The 7,589-nt window shown below is 40.1% G+C and overlaps 1 long non-coding RNA gene across 2 annotated transcripts in view; it reads right to left on the minus strand.

Moving 5' to 3' along the window:
• The window catches only part of LOC119251652 (uncharacterized), an 81,470-nt gene that overhangs the window by 8,484 nt on the left and 65,397 nt on the right, over positions 1-7,589 (minus strand). The gene's annotated exons all lie outside the window — the stretch shown is intronic.

Consider the following 7,589-nt stretch of genomic DNA (forward strand, 5'->3'; position numbering starts at 1 on the left):
TCATTTCTGTTTCTCTGTGTGGGTAGCTGGGATTTCCTGAAATGTCCCTAAGCATCATAGAGAGATTTATGCATGTAAATGACTAAGCCAGATGCTTTATGCATTTTCTGGTTACTCCTGGTATTATACCCCTAAAGAAGAAATATGTTAATGAATCATCAGTAACACTTAACTCCAATTAAGCTGTGCTGGGAATGTCCCTGGGCCAAATGGTGATGGAGAATTTTGTCTTTAGCATCTACTTTTTTATGTTCTCTCTATTCCTAGCTTGATTTTTCCTCTCTCAACTGAAATCCATTACCTGGTCCCATGTGAGGCAACCAGTAGCCTCATGCAGACCCAAACCATCAAGGATCTATTTTGCAAGCCTCAGACAACCCTGCTGCCACCAGATGTTTCACACCATGACATAATTGAGAGGCTGTACACTGACAAACATAGATGTGTTTAATTTGACTTGCATAGTGTTTTGAGCAAAAATAAATCATTTGTAGCATTTAAGAGATTTTATATAAATATCTAAATTTTCAACCTTAAATAAATTTGAAAGATTTGGCAGCACTGGGTTAACATTTTCACATGAACAATTGACCATAACTGAGTACTGATTGCTCCTTTAAGGTGGGCCATGACTGTTTAGTTTACCATAGTCTCCACTACTCCTTACTGCCTCCCTTCCCACATAGGCAAAATTTATCAGAAGGCAACCTGCTCTTTTTATTCACTCACTTTTACTTTCTGCTTTGGAAATTCCAAGCTTCCTCCTTCCTCATTTGCTTCCCTCTAAACCCTGCCAATTTGTGCCCATTTTCACAGCTATTATTTTTCAATGACAGCCCAAGAGATTCTTATTGAACCAGCAAACTCAGAAAAAATACCCATATCTTTATCAGTTAAGTGTGGTCATGTTGAAAGTAGGCTGCTTAAAAACTAATCACAAAATCTTTGCAGGCTCACAGCATAAAGACTTTATTTAATTCAAATGGTGTGCTCAATGGGCCAAAATCAGTGTTCCAGGTGTGGTTTAATTGGAGGAGAGAGGGGAAGTAGCTTTGCTCCACATATCTCTCATATTCTTCCTTGGACTAATGGGTTAGCCTGGACAAGTTCTTATGGTGCAAGAGAGAATTGGCATACCTTTTTGTCTCATTCTATTGATCAAAAAGTCACATGACCAACCCCCAGGGTCAAGAGGTAGCAGATATTTCCACTCACAGCTCAAGGTCACAGTGAAGTTACAAGGCATGTGTGTAGGAAAGAGTTAACCTTACCTAAAAAGAAACCTGGTCTATACCATTGGACACCAAGAAGTGATTGCGAGGGTCCTGGTCTATCTTGGCTGATAGATAAGAGTGTCTTTGTTTACTTGTGAATTCCGGCCACTTGTCTAACAATGAGATTTCCATTGGGAGCTTTATATGGAGGTAGGAGTATTCTTTCTCTGGAAAGATGAGACTAAAGGCCAGTGGTGCAGGTGAGTATGTGATTGAGTCTCAATAAAGCCTCTGGACACTGAGGCCCGGTGAGCTTCCTGGTTGGTAGCATTACATGGTGTTGTTACACTTCATGACCAAGAGGAGGTATCACCACGCATGACTACAGGGAGAGGGAAAGCTTGTATCTGGACCCCTCCTGGATTTTGCCCCATGTGTCTCCTCCATAGCTGATTTTAATCTGTCTACTTGCCTGGTCTAAAACCATGACTGTGGGTATAATATGGGTATAATATTTATCAGTGAGTTCTGTGAGTTCTGGTGAATTACCAGAACTGGTTTGGGGAAGTCCCTGAACTTGAGTTGTTGCCAGGAGTAAGGGTATTCTTGAGTGGGCTTTTCCCTAATTTTGCAGTTATCCTAAACTCTCTTACCCAGCATGGAAACAAGGAGGGATGAAAATATAAGCTGATAATGCAAATTACCAACATAGCACTATGAAGTACATTTTTATTTATTCTTCCATTAGGCAGACATTTATTAAGTACCTACTATGTGCCCCATTGTCGTATCTGGACCTGAGACTAAAACAGGTGCATAAAGACACAGCCTTAAGTTTTAAAGGAGAAAATAAGACATGAAAAGCAAACAAATATGTACAATAATGTCAGACTGTGGAAAACATTATAGAGAAAAACAAAGCAGAGTCAAGTAGATGGTGGGAGTTAGCTCTTTTACACAGGGTAGTTAAAAAAACAATCTCTGAAAAAGTGACGTATGAACAGATTGGAGTAAAATGACAGAGAAAGTCAGGTTATGGTTCAGGGAAAGAAGGTTCTAGAAGGGCAATTACGCAAGCCAAAGACACAGGAAGCCGCGTATGAACAGAGCACTCCAGTATGGATGTTGCCATAGTGCAGGGAACCCATCCCAGGGAAGGTTTTCTTCACCTGGAGGTTGTGATTTGCCTCTGAGGAACCTGGGCCAGAGAGAAGAATCTCCTCCCAATGTCCTCAAACCAACTCAGAGGCCAATTTTTTTTCTTTTTTCTTTTCTTTTTTTTTAATATTTGTACATCTTGCATAGTTTGTGTGACTTCTTCCTCATTTCATCCCTCACAGAGGATGAGCAACATCTCCCAATGTCTCTAGCTTATCAAAGGGAAAAAAAAAATGAAAGCAAGAGAAGTACAGAAATAACTTATTTCTATTTATTTTGTTCATTAAGTGATGAACAAATAAGACCTGGAAAGTACAGGGTGACGAAGAAGTAGCCGAAAGGGAAAAACCTAATGGGGAAATTTTATTAAAAAACATAGTTTACAGGCTCACACTTTGGGCTTCCCTCTCAGTCTCTCTGTGGTTCTTGAGGCCCTGTGGGTGTGCAGGCATCGAGACGGGGGAAGCTTGAGAGGTGGAGGGTGAGTGAAAAGTCCTTATTGGCTTGAGGGAACATCTGTGTGGGTGGGAGTCAGGGCCCAAACCCTGTGGCCACCTAGTGAGAGTTTTCCACTGAAGGTGCTTCCCATACAGCCTGACGCGTCACAGGACCCAACATTGGTAGGTTTATTAGAAGGATTAGTTCAAGTGCGTTCTTTTCTGTCAAAAAAACCCTTCTCTGGCAAGGAGGTTCAGAAGGCACCCTTGGGGCAAAGAGGAACCTTCTTCTTCCCCTTTTGTAGGACTTCCTCATCTCTCAGGGCAGTCAGCCTAAAAGTCCAGAGGTTGGGAAAAGAGGTCGGAGCACAGGGGAGTAACCATGGATTATGACCCCTCAACCAGCAGCCATCTCCACACGAACTATCCTGAGTCTGTAGCAAGCAGCTTTGGCGTGTTTGTGACGTGCACAGCATTTTAATGGACGTTTGAGGATAATACCGAGAATGAGTTCCCTCGCCCATCCTGTGATGCTTTTCCTTAAAGGGCATGCTTACTTCATTTTTTCCCTCCTTGGAGATCGCCAACAACCTTGAATGCTCCCCTCACTAATTCTTTCCCTCCTTGAAAGGCCCCCCACCTCTTACTAACTTACGTAATTTACTCCTCTTCCCAGTCTCAGACTCGCAGAGAGAAAATGTGTGGAATAGAGACAAAGCATGGTTTGCCTTAAGAAATAGTGTCCTTACAATTGTACGGGGAATATAACCAAAACGAAAATGCATGCATTGTGCAAAGATGAAAAAAGATGCAAGAATTATGTAAAATAAAATATTTAAATAAAAAAAAGAAAGAAATAGTGTCCTACCATGCCAGCATCTTGAGAACAATCTTCTGTGTGTGACTTCCATGCTGCATAGTCAATGTCTAACAGTGAACTAAATGTTCTGTTCTCCGTGTCCAGCTCCCCTGAGCCCCTGTTTTGGGAGGGGGAGCTGAGGAGAACTGTTAGAATGTTCTAGAGCTCTCTCCTCTTCTGGCCTCCAAACTCTGCTCAAGTTCTCCAATGTCTGAGCGCCAAATGCGACGGCATGCTCTCTGAGAAAAATAAAATAACAAAACCACAGTCTTTTTTTTTAAATATATATTTTAAAGATTTATTTATTTACAAAAACTGGGGCACAGGCCAGAGGTGTGGGGGTGGTGAGAGGATTCACCAGAGACAGAGTGGGGAGCAGAACAGGTGGATCCACTGAAATACACTGCTGAGGGGAGCAGCGGGTGAGACAGGAGAGGTCTGCTGCGCCATGTGGGTAGCTTCTTGGCTGGGCATTGAACTCGTGCTGCAGTGGCTGCGGACATATTCATTGGTTATGTCTTAACCCTTTGGGCCACCAGGGAGGCCCCAAAACCACAGTTTTGAGGAAAGTAATAAGAAGAGAAGATTTGAAGGTCAATTGAAATGGGAAGGACACTGGCTATCTTTGCTTTTTTTTTTTTTGGCCCAAGGTTAATGAATCCTGCCACTACAGTGAGAAGAGGTAACTATTATGTTTTCCAACGATGTGGGTTTTTTTCCTTTTAAAGTAACACAGCAGAAATACAGGATGGTGATAGCTAGTGGCTTCAGAAAAACAATAAAGCACTTCCTTTGTATTCACTTTTCCTTTCTCTAAGGAACTGAGCTTCAGCCTCTCAGAGGTGACCCTCTCTCGTGTGTTCAAGGAGGATCCCAAGTTACAGCCATATCCCTTGCCACTTCATATACATGCTGTGAGCATTTTGCTATAACATGGCCTGCAGTTGAGTCCAGAATGTTCTATCAGGAAAAGCCTTCTCAGAAAAATCATCACAACTCAGTATGAGGGACTGTTTAATAAGGGAGTTGCTGTAAAGTTACAGTTTAGGTGATGTTGTCAGCATTACGGTTTTCTGTATAATACAAAAAAGAAAAACAGTTTTTACAGATTTCCAGACATGATGAATAAAGTCTAACTAAGATCAAGCTGTACCCAGAAGAAAGTAGGGCAATCTGAAGGTCCAAACTGAAGAAAGCTATGCACCAACAGGGACTGACCTTGGGGCTTGGGGTTGTGGGGGAGCTGGGGCACAGCAGTTGTCTAGGCCTGGGACTCGGCTGGGAATGAAGGGGTTTAGGATTTAAAGACCAGCAGGCTTGGGCTCTGGTAGAGTAGGAAATCAGAACTGAGACCACCTTCTCTCTTTTCCTTCTCACTGTAAGGATGAATTAAAAACAATTGCCTAGTCACACAGCAAGGTGACAAAGATACTCTCTGTGTGCATGTATTTAAAGTCTCCCTTTAAATTTCATAGTCAGATGTATCCTGACATGGATATGGTATTTAAATTTATTTTATTTAAGGATTACAAGGTTGTCTTTGAAGCAAAAAAACAACACTGGGGGGTAGGAGAGTCACTAACTAAATAAAGATAAAATAGAACAATTATTGGGAAAAGATAACTGTAAGTTGCAAGCATCTAAATACAGCATTGTTTTAGGAAACAAAAAAAATTGACAAAATTTCAAAGATAATTGGAGAATTTAGGGGAAGTTTCTAAACACATCATTTGCAGTAACTGATAGTTTAAGATGACAAATGTTACCAACTATATAGATCTGATCAACATAATGAACAAACTTGATCAAAAAGACCCATGGGGAGAAGGCACGTTTCTCCCAAGAACACAAGACACACTTATCAATGATTACATGTTTGACCACAAAGCATGTCTTGAAAAGCAGCAAAGAATCATAAAGATCAGTCTTGACATGCTCAACTATTAAACTCCAGTAGCAGCAATTAAAACCAAACCATATTATTTGGCATGAAAAATATACTAAAAAAAAAATTCATGACTAAAGAAATGTCTCAAGGAAGGGTTTAAGAACAAATTGCTAACTTTAATAAGAAAATCCAACAAGATTGGATTTTTGTTCACTGATAATGAGCAACTAGAGAACAACAGTTTAGAAAATATACATGTGAAAATCACAACCCAATATCTAGAAATAAATCTTCCAAAAGATAAAAAATAATTAGGTATGAAATTTCAAAAATTCTTGAAGATCTAAATATATGGGAAGAGGCCAAATATTGACGGATTTGTAGAATCAATTTATACATTCATTTATACAATGAATGTGTTCCCATTAAAATTCAAACGTGGTTTACTGAGGATCAGAAATTGATTCTAATGTGTGTAAAGGAAAGTGTAAAACCAAGAATACCAAGACAGTTTTGAAAAGGAAGATAAGGACCTCCTCGGTGGCACAGCAGGTTGGGTACAGTGCTGTGAAGCTGTCCGCAACCTCTGCAGCATGGGTTCGATTCCTGGCTGGCCAGGGAGATACCCACATGGCGTGGCAGACCTCTCCTGTCTCGCCTGCTGCTCCCCTCAGCAGTGTATTTTGGTCTTTCTGCCTGTTCTGTTCCCCACTCTGTCTCTGGTGAATCCTCTCACCCTCCCTTGCATCTGGCCTGTGCCCCAGCTCTTGTATAAATAAATAAAATCATTAAAAAAAAAAAGAAAAAGAAAAGGAAGATAAGACTTAACTATGGTAGAGTAATTAGAAAGCACAAGGAGAGAGAGACTACTCTAGAAACAGGCCCACACATATATGGAACTCTGTCTATAGCACAAAATACCATAACAAATCAGTGGGGAAATAAAGACTTTTAGCAAGAGGCATTGGAACAATTGATTATTCACATGGAAAAATAAATTAGATCGCTACATTAAACCATATTTATTTTTTTATTATTTTATTTTATATAATTCTTACATCATTTTTCATTTTTGCACAATGTACGCATTTTCATTTCGGTTATATTCCCCATCCAATTGCACCCCCCCTTATTTTGACCCTAATCCTTCCTCTCCCCAGGGCCCTGCCCCCGTGTGTCTCTGGCATTAAACCATATTTAAACGATTAAAGACCTGCATATGGAAAAAGCATGACTTCATTAAAAGTTTGGGAAGAAAATGAAGGAGAATATTTTTATGATCTCAGGGTAGGAAAATATTTCTTAAATACAAACCATAAATGAAAAGAATAAATTTGACAACATTAAATTAAAAAACATAAACTTTTAACTCTTTTGTATATTTAAAGATACAATAAAGCGAAAAATATAAACTTTAGTTAGACTTGGAGAAGCTATGTGGCATGCACCTAAGAAAGGATTTGTCCCGAAATAAACAGTTTCAATGCAAAAGGCCAAATGACATGAATGAGCAACCTCAAGGAGGTCACCCAATGATTGACCTTGAAACCTAAGAGGTTCCTCCCTCCTCATAATGTCACATAAGTTAAGAAAAAGGAATTTATATTCCATGCTCATTAGGTTGCTAAAAACCTGAAAGGAAATCTGATCATGCCAAACTGTGCCGAGGGGAGCGTAAATGAGCACAGGCACTTTGGAAGATGAGCTTTATTTATTTAATTTTCCCTCAAATTTTATTAATTTGTCAGCTGTTCTGCATAGCCAACTTTGGGGGTACATCTTCACACCTCTATCTTTGTATGTGCTTCACTCATCTTCCACCAAACCTCCTTGCTGATGTCCGGTTCCCTTCTCTCCCCTACCCCACCTTCCCCCAACCCCATGACCAGTATATTTTCACAGAGTGTAAGAAATACCTATGCTGTGCATTGCCAGTTTGTTTTCTTTGGTTATTTATATTCCACAGAGGAGTGAAACCATGGGGTAACTGTCTTTTACTTTCTGATCTCACTTAGCATAATCAACTCAAGAGC

Source organism: Talpa occidentalis, unplaced genomic scaffold (genome assembly GCF_014898055.3).
Source record: "Talpa occidentalis isolate TD23 unplaced genomic scaffold, MPIMG_talOcc4v2.1 talOcc4.2, whole genome shotgun sequence".
NCBI classification, from domain to species: domain Eukaryota; kingdom Metazoa; phylum Chordata; class Mammalia; order Eulipotyphla; family Talpidae; genus Talpa; species Talpa occidentalis.